Source organism: Schistocerca piceifrons, chromosome 4, assembly GCF_021461385.2.
Source record: "Schistocerca piceifrons isolate TAMUIC-IGC-003096 chromosome 4, iqSchPice1.1, whole genome shotgun sequence".
NCBI lineage: Eukaryota > Metazoa > Arthropoda > Insecta > Orthoptera > Acrididae > Schistocerca > Schistocerca piceifrons.
In genome coordinates this window covers 756821767-756831657 of record NC_060141.1, presented here as the reverse complement: position 1 = coordinate 756831657, position 9891 = coordinate 756821767, and the positions used below count along the sequence as shown (strand labels likewise).

General features: G+C 45.9%; 1 pseudogene; it reads right to left on the bottom strand.

The window, feature by feature from the left end:
• Nucleotides 1-5228: 5228 nt before the first annotated feature.
• On the bottom strand, nt 5229-5346 carry LOC124796988 (annotated as a pseudogene).
• Nucleotides 5347-9891: the final 4545 nt, after the last annotated feature.

Genomic DNA, 9891 nt, shown 5'->3' with positions numbered 1-9891 from the left:
TGCTGTCGTATGACATCATATTCTGGGGTAACTCATCATTGAGTAAAAGAGGGTTCATTGCACAAAAGCGTGTAATCAGAATAATTGCTGGAGCTCATCCAAGATCATCCTGCAGACACTTATTTAAAGAGCTAGGGATCTTCACTGTAGCCTCATATATTCACTTATGAAATTTGTTATTAGGAATCCGAATGAATTCAGAAGTAATAGCAGTGTACATAGCTACAACACTAGGAGAAAGGATAAACTTCACTAGTCAAGGTTACATCTAACTTTAGCTCAGAAAGGGTAAATTATGCTGTCACTTACCTAATAGCATCAAAAGTCTGACAGATAGCCATATAGCATTTAAAAGGAAATTAAAAGACTTTCTGAATGGCAACTCCTTTTACTCATTAGATGAATTTTTGGATTTAGTAATTGGAAAATTTCCCCACACCCCACAAAAAAAAAGTATCATGTAATATTTTGTGTAATGTAATATCTTGTATAGACACATTTTATTAACCTGACACGTTCCACATCAATACGAAGTGTCGTATTTATGATCTAGGGAACAAGTACTAATCTAATCTAATCCGCCATGCACCATATAATGGCTTTTGGAGTACGTATGTAGATACAGATGTGGAAGCTAAAGTTTAAAAGTAATAACTATCTGCATCCATGAAAGTATAGGCATTTCTGTAGGAAATTCCTAATCACTGCCTCTTCTAACAGAAGCTCGTATCACCAAAATAATCTGTATTTTAGATCAGCTTTCTTAAGCATTGTGAATAGCTCATTATAAAATACCCTTTCCAGATCTACACAGGTAATATGGGTTGGTTTATTTTTCTGTAATTTCTTATCGATAAGAAGCCTGAGTCCCAGAATCGCATCTCTTGTCGCTAACCCCCTTCTGAGTCCAAACTAATCATTCTGCTATCCTTCAATTTCTCTTCAGTTTTCCTGAGAAATATTTTTTTGAGAATTTTTGATACATACGATATTTGGGTTTTGTGGCAGCCGCCTTCTTCGGTATGGGAACCACGATGCATTTCTGAAAATCAGTTTGTATTTTTGCTATGTTATAGTTGTTCCAATCAGTTACAGTAACATTCTTAATTAACTCTGCACTGCTTTTCTCTCCAGTAGATCTTAAAGGGTTTTCTTCAAAGGAATCTTGCACAATGTCGTCTCCTTTGTCATTTTCCTGTGCTTTTTTTTTCTAGGACATTCTTTGGTAAAGCTATTCGGTTAAACAATTCCTCAATATGTTCTTTCCATCTGTTCACCACGTCTACGCCAAAAAGTATTTTTTCCTCTTGGCGTTCGACTGTACCCGAGACAGTTGTTTTGTGTTTGTTAAAATTTTGTTTGCCGTTTTGTATAGTATATGAGTTTTTGCATTTCACGTATTGTCTTCCACTTCTCTGAACATTTCCTCAAGAAAACTTTCTTTTACATTAATAGCTTCTCTATCGACCACGCTCTTCCTCCTGTATTCAGCTGTTCCGTGTTTATGATTAGCGTTTTCACACAGTCTTCTATTTTCCTGTAAGTTGAAAAACATCTCCTGTAATCCATTTCTTCTTGGTTTTGCGTTTAGTTTTTCTAATTTCACTCAGGTGCAAAAAGTCATTGGATGCCTCCTAATATCGCCTCGGACCTCCTTTCGCCAAGCGAAGTGCACCAGTTCAACGTGGCATGGAGTCCACAAGATGGTGGGAGTCCCCTGCAGAAATATTGAAACATGCTCCGTGTATAGCAGCCCATAATTGCAAAAGTGTTGCCGGTGCAGCATTTTGTGTACGAACTGACCTCTCGAATATGTCCTGTACATGTTCGACGGAATTCATGCCGGGTGGTCTACGTGAAGAAATCATTCTCTCGAATTATCCAGAAAATTCTGCAAACCAGTACTGAATAACGGTGGCCCAGTGACATCGTTGTTTGGGCACGTGAAGTGCATGAATGGCTGCAAATTGTCTCCAAGTAGCGGGATATAGCCATTTCCAGTTGTAGAGGACAAAGGATTACTTTTAGGAAACATCGTGCGAAATTGTGATTTAGTGTGTTTCAGTGCGCGGTGCGCCAGCCTCACGGCGGACGAAGGCTGGCCGGCGCGTTATGCAGGTGACACAGTCTTGCAACGAGCGTCGGTGTGTGTGTACGTGCGTGGCAGCCATCAACAGCCAGAACGCAGCATTAGCAGAATTAAGCAGGCGAGGGCCGCGTGTGGCGCGGTTGCGTTAGCCAACTAATCGAGAACCTTCTAATAAACACGGTGCCGCGTAACTGGAGGATTCAGCAGCGGCCTGCACTATTTAAGGGCATCGGAGGTGGGCATCGGCATTCGGTTCGACCGATTGGACGTTCAGTCGCTGTTATGTCGTCGTCATTAGTGACGCTGTCCCCGAGGACTGGCCGGCGGAGGGCGTTGCCCTCTGCTGCACCGGCGACTCCCGAGCCGCAGCGTCTGCAGGAGGCGAGAAAGTCCGGGCATTGTGCTGCTAACCTCCTACCGCCTGCGCAGCCACTGACCGAGCACGGCGTGACGTTCCCTGTGCTGCACACATCAGTACGTCTCCACCATGACACGAGCGGTGGGGCTGAGCTACCGGAAAATGTATCGGAAGAACCAACAATAAAGACGAAGATTGCTAAAAACAGCCATCTTCTTCTACCCAGCCACGCCCTACAACCCCGACCACGTCACCTGCTCCGGTCATCCTATTACACAGTCGAAGATCGGTCCTGCTGGACCAGAGGACTTACTCCTTTCCATGTAAACAAAGTCAGCACCATTATGGGGTCAGCACTAGCTCGCACAGTGCCCTGTTGACAACTTTGGTTCACGGCTGCGTAGGGTCTACGCCACTCACGAGCCCTATCATCAGCTGTTACCAACTGAAACCGGAACCCTTCTGATCAGGCCACAGTTCTCGAGTCGTCTAGAATCCAACCCATATGGTCACAAAACTAGGAGAAGCGCTGCTGCCCATTTCGTGCTCTTAATAAAGGCACTCGAGTCAATCGTCTTCTGCCACAGCCCATTAATGACAAATTTAGCCTGAATGTCCTAATGGATACGTTCGTCGTACGTCTCACATTGATTTCTGCGGTTATTTCTGCACACAAACCCCACCGCCCTCGGTTGTCAAGTGAAGGCCGTCGATCACTGCTTTGCCCGCGGTAAGAGGTAATGCCTGAAATTTGGTATTCTCGGCGTACTCTTGGCACCGTGAATCTCGGAATACTGAATTCCCTAACGGCTTGCGAAACGGAATGTCCCACGCGTCTAGCTCGAACTTGGCTCTGAGCACCATGGGACTTAACATCCATGGTCATCAGTCCCCTAGAACTCAGAACTACTTAAACCTAACTAACCTAAGGACATCACACAACACCCAGTCATCACGAGGCAGAGAAAATCCCTGACCCCGTCGGGAATCGAACCCGGTAACTAGCTCGAACTACCATTTCGCTTCAAAGCCTGTTAAATCCCGTCGTGCGGTTATGATCACGTCAGAAACCTTTCCACATGAATCACCACAGACCCCTCTGCTGGGATCTTCCTCAGTATCTTTTGGTGTCCACTACTGGTAGACTAGACTGTCAGAGACGAGTGACACGTCCACTTATAAAGGGCGAGATTTCTGGCGTTAGTGCTGGAGAAGTGATGGTATTGGTTAAAATTCATATGGCTACCATTGGTGGGCCATAATCATAGGCTAATATTCCAGCTCTGATGCAGGAGAAGGGGCGTCGGTAGCTCATCTCCCGTGGATACCACTGGCGGTCCATCGTCATTGATAGAAAGGCACTATTCCACACTTATTCTGGAGTAGGATTAATGGTTGCCGGCCGTTGTGGCCGAGCGGTTCTAAGCGCTTCAGTCTGGAACCGCGCGACAACTACGGTCGCAGGTTCGAATCCTGCCTCGGGCATGGGTGTGTGTGATGTCCTTAGGTTAGTTAGGTTTAAGTAGTTCTAAGTTCTAGGGGACTGATGACCACAGATGTTAAGTCCCGTAGTGCTCAGAGCCATTTGAACCAGCCAAATGAAGAGATTCTTGGTGCTCGTATTGTGAACGGCTGTGATACAATGCGCCATTCTCCAGGGCTGCATCAGCGCATCAGGGATTTCATGCGACGGAGGGTGGATGCATGTGTCCTCGCTAACAGAGGACATTTTGAACATTATCTGTAACAAAGTGTTTGAAGTCACGCTGGTACGTTCCGTTGCTGTGTGTTTCCATTCCATGATTAATGTGATTTGAAGAGAAGTAATAAAATGAGCTCTAACATGGAAAGTAAGCGTTTCCGGACACATGTCCACATAACGTATTTTCTTACTTTGTGTGTGAGGAATGTTTCCTGAAAGTTTGGCCGTACCTTTTTGTAACACCCTGTATACATTTTGCCGCAGCCACATGGCACTTGATAGACGCCTGCATTGTGGAAGTAATCAGGTGCATCCGTTTCTCGTTATTTTTAATTAACTAAAGAAAGATTTCTGAATACCATTTTTCTGTAAAATTCTGCTTGTGCGTTCAGTGACCCCAGAACGAATGGTAACCTTACGGAGTGAGAAGGCGGTTTCTCGTCATTCTTATTAGCGGTATAAATATTCCGCCAAAAGCCCTGTCGATTGAATAACTATCATAACCATTTGCCTTCAATGTCCTCTTTAAAAAATTCAACTCCGATTCCAAGCTGTCGTCACAGCTGGAGGCACGTGAAGACAGAGTGTTGAGTTCCGCTTGCTTCTGGGCTGGTTGGTGGTGCGAAGTGGCATCTAAATACCTGTTTGCATTAGTCGGCTTTCTGTGCACTCTGTGACCTAGAGTGTTATCAAGTGTTCTGTACGCCACTCATCTAGGAAGGGGAGACCAAACAAACTCACTCTCAACCTCCAAGGTGAATTTGATTTTGGGGTGAATTCCATTTAAGAAATTGTGGAACGCATGAAGTTCTTCTTCGCCGTTTGGCCATATAACAAATGTATCGTCTACATAGCGGATCCAGCAAGAAGGCTTCAAAGCTCTCCGTCTTGAAGCCACGAGTGGCCTACCGGGAGCATCCGACAGCCGCGTCATCCTCGGTGGATGATGCGGATAGGAGGGGCGTGGGGTCAGCACACCGCTCTCCCGGCCGTTATGATGGTATTCTTGACGGAAGTCGCTACTATTTGGTCGAGTAGCTTCTCAATTGGCATCACGAGGCTGAGTACACCCCGAAAAATTGCAACAGCGCATGGAGGCCTGGATGGTCACCCATCCAAGTGCCGACCACGCCCGACAGCGCTTAACTTCGGTGATCTCACGGGAACCGGTGTATCCACTGCGGCTAGGCCGTTGCCAAGAAGGCTTCAAAGGAGCACTACTTAACGCTTGTTACTCCATAAAAACGTCAGCTGCAACTTGGCGAAATGGGTGAGCCCATAGCAAGGCCGTCAGTCTGTTCATAGAATCCACCATTGTATTTGAAATAGCTCGAACGAAGACACAAACATCTGGAGCAACATTCTCTCTTATGATCGCCATTGTATCTGATACTGGGACGTTAGTAAATAACGATGCCACATCGAAGCTAACAAGAATGTCTGCTGCTTTCCCTATAACGCATGTACTTTAGACCCAGTCTTCTTTTACTCCACCATAATGGAAATGTTTGTAGCTTAGAAAACCAAGTGCGAACTTACTCGCTTTCAGAACAACTGCAGAATGACAATACGGCAGTGCTAGATGTCGCGCCACAGTCTGTCTGTGTATTGTCTGCCTCGCTGGCTTCGCTGTTCTGAGCTGCAGTCCGCCCCTACGGGCAGAAGCGGAGTTGCCGCGTGCCCGGACCGCCCACGCAAGCGGCGTACAATACCCGCGCTGCGCTGCCACGCACCTACGCACTTCCCGCTACGCGTGTCGGCTAATTTGCCGCCCACGCCGGTGCCGCCACTGGACTGAGAGCCCCGGCGAAAGTCGCCGCCCGACTGCGCTGTGGAGCGAACACCACAAAACCTCGCCCGCAATAGGCGGGCGCCGGAAAGCAGCACAGGCAGAAACTCGCGGCGTCGCTTTGGACTCGGCGAAACGTCTGCGTCCACAGGCCTCGTTCTGGCTTCCAGCAGGTACCGAGTTATTAGGGCATTTAGCAGGAACGTCACACCTGAAGACTTTGAACGCAACGGCGCCCGGAAGCCACTCGGTCCACATACTGTCACGCTACACGTACTACTGCTGTTTCTCGTACATGCAGGCGACATTCTGTCTAATATAGGACAAGGAGAATAGGTTCTCTTTACCGAACACACTAGTATAGTAACCGTTTTAAAAAAAGGTGCCAAAAACATAACTGGCCAGTAAAAGATTTAAAATACAACAGACGCGATTTTCACCTACTGGGTGCACCCTTGAATGTTAAAACCAATTTATGAATCTCTCCTATTCGTTTCGTGTGCAGCTACGGCCAGCAGCATGAACACCAATTTTAAAAAAATTGTTTTCCATCCTTCTTTTGCAGTGAAGTGATTGAAATGGACCCCTTACCACCAATTTTCAATGTGGATAAATAATTATGCTTAACCGCGAATTTACTTTCAAAACTTTTCTTAAGAATTTACTTTATTTACTAGCGATTCATCAAAAACATTGACACATTTAATCACACTATGTGAGCGTGGAAGTAGTTCCCAGTGGGTAACTGATAAAAAGAAATCAAATTTCTTTCAACAAACGGAAATGTTATTCCTAAAAGCGCTTTTTTCTTTTTTTTTTTTTAGAAACAGATTTAAAATTACAATCAGAAAGCACCCTCTAAATATCAAGTTACAATTTATACGGAGGCAGAAAGAACAAATTTTTGGCATTATGAGCTTTCGGGCTGAGAGCCTTGCCGCTCCATTTTGACACAGCCATAGTCACGACCGCTCACAACAACCTCTGAAAGACTACAAATCTGCAACACACCAAATTACTTTAAACTAAAAATTTTAACAACTCACACAAGCTCATAAACTAGACGCCCCGTATAAATAAATTCCCACCGAAGGTGCAACTTGATTTTTTAAAAAAAAAAAAATAAAATAAATCTCCTACGGTGGAAGGGTGGCAACTTTATATACTAAAATGACCATTTAAATAAAAATCCATGAAATGCAATCTTACATAATATATACAAGGTTAGCCAAACATGCTCTACATTACACAAATACCACCTCTCAAGATGAAAGGCAAGATAAAAATATATTTCAGGAATTCGGCCTTTACACTTAAAGCAATAAATTCGCTGACACCGAATCCGACAAACATGACAGAGGCAGCTATTAACGTACAGCAGACCGCCAGACAGACACTAACTGCCTAACAAATGCGGACGAGAGATAGGCGAGGAAGCTGGGGACGAGAGACTGACCAAGAAAACAAGTAGAATGTAACAAGTAAATGAAACAACATATCACGAATCACTTAACTTCTAATAAACTGCGATGTCTGGCGAAGACCTGGCGCAGCACCCCCTTTGCGTGTTATTGGTACTTGCATTGTTTAATTCATAAATTTCGGGCGTATTATAGTATCTGACAGTGTAGCATCGCGTTTTAGTTCCTGAATAGTGTAAAATCGCGTAGCCTCCTTCCGCCGCCGAGCAGTGTCTCAGCAGTGCGCAAGTAGCAGCATTACTGCATTTACTAGGCAATCTTGTATTTTAATAACCGTTTAAATTTTGTGTCTATTTGTTCGTGCTCTCTGTAGATTAGTTCAGACGTTCTTTGCACAACAGTTTTTAGCATGGACAGGGACTGCAACTGCTGTGTTCGGATGCAGGCTGAATGGCATCCCTTCGCTCCCAGCTTGAGGCTGTTGCCAATGGGCATCACTGAGGGGGTCTAGATGGAGGTTTGTCGGGGACGGCCAGCTCGCTCCACGCATCCCCCGATCGAACTAAGACTGTGGCTGCCCGGGATACTGCCCACATTGAGGCTGATCCCTCACCTGTGGTAGAGTGGGAGGTTGTCTCAAGGTGTGGCAGGGGCGAAAGACATTCCGGAAGGCTGAACGGAAGGCCAGTTTGTCTGACGAACCGGTTTCAGGCTCTGTCTCAGGCAGATACTGATCTTCGGCCGGACATGGATGCTTGTCCTGTTCCAGAGGTTGCCCTTCAGTCTGCAAGATCCGGGCGGTCTCAGAGGGTGGGCTTACTGGTAGTTGGGAGCTCCAACGTCAGGCACGTAATGGGGCCCCTTAGGGATATGGCAGCAAGAGAGGGGAAGAAAACCAATGTGCACTCCGTGTGCATACCGGGGGGAGTCCTTCCAGATGTGTAAAGGGTCCTTGCGGATGCCACGAAGGGTACAGGGTGCACCCATCTGTAGGTGGTCGCTTATGTCGGCACCAATGATGTGTGTCGCTATGGATCGGAGGAAATCCTCTCTGGCTTCCGGCGGCTATCTGATTTGGTGAAGACTGCCAGTCTCGCTAGCGGGATGAAAGCAGAGCTCACCATCTGCAGCATCGTCGACAGGACTGACTGCGGACCTTTGGTACAGAGCCGAGTGGAGGGTCTGAATCAGAGGCTGAGACGGTTCTGCGACCGTGTGGGCTGCAGATTCCTCGACTTGCGCCATAGGGTGGTGGGGATTCGGGTTGCGCTGGATAGGTCAGGAGTCCACTACACGCAGCAAGCGGCTACACGGGCAGCAAGGGTTGTGTGGTGTGGACTGCGCGGTTTTTTAGGTTAGATGGCCTCGGGCAAGTACAGAAAGGGCAACAGCTTCAAAGGGTGCGGGGCAAAGTCAGGACATGCGAGGACCAAGGAGCAATCGGTATTGTAATTGTAAACTGTCGAAGCTGCATTGGTAAAGTACCAGAACTTCAAGCGCTGTTAGAAAGCACTGGAACTGAAATCGTTATAGGTACAGAAAGCTGGCTGAAGCCAGAGATAAATTCTGCCGCAATTTTTACAAAGGCACAGACGGTGTTTAGAAAGGATAGATTGCATGCAACCGGTGGTGGCGTGTTTGTCGCTGTTAGTAGTAGTTTATCCTGTAGTGAAGTAGGATAGTTCCTGTGAATTATTGTGGGTGGAGGTTACACTCAACAACCGAGTTAGGTTAATAGTTAGTTCCTTTTACCGACCTCCCGACTCAGCAGCATTAGTGGCAGAACAACTGAGAGAAAATTTGGAATACATTTTACACAATTTTTCTCAGCGTGTTATAGTCTTTGGTGAAGATTTCAATTTACCAGATATAGACTGGGACACTCAGATGTTTAGGGCAGGTGGTGGGGACACATCGAGTGACATTATACTGAGTGCACTATCCGAAAATTACCTCGAGCAATTAAACAGAGAACTGACTCGTGGAGATAACATCTTGGACCTACTGATAACAAACAGACCCGAACTTTTCGACTCTGTAAGTCCAGAACAGGGAATCAGTGATCATAAGGCCGTTACAGCATCCCTGAATATGGAAGTTAATAGGAATATAAAAAAAATGGAGGAAGGTTTATCTGTTTAGCAAGAGTAATAAGGCAGATTTCAGACTACCTAACAGATCGAAACGAAAATTTCTGTTCCGACACTGACAATGTTGAGTGTTTATGGAAAAAGTTCAAGGCAATCGTAAAATGCGTTTTAGACAGGTACGTGCCGAGTAAAACTGTGAGGGACGGGAAAAACCCACCGAGGTTCAACAACAAAGTTAGGAAACTACTGCGAAAGCAAAGAGAGCTTCACTCCAAGTTTAAACGCAGCCAAAACCTCTCAGACAGACAGTAGCTAAACGATGTCAAAGTTAGCGTAAGGAGGGCTATGCGTGAAGCGTTCAGTGAATTCGAAAGTAAAATTCTATGTACAGACTTGACAGAAAATCCCAGGAAGTTCTGGTCTTACGTTAAATCAGTAAGTG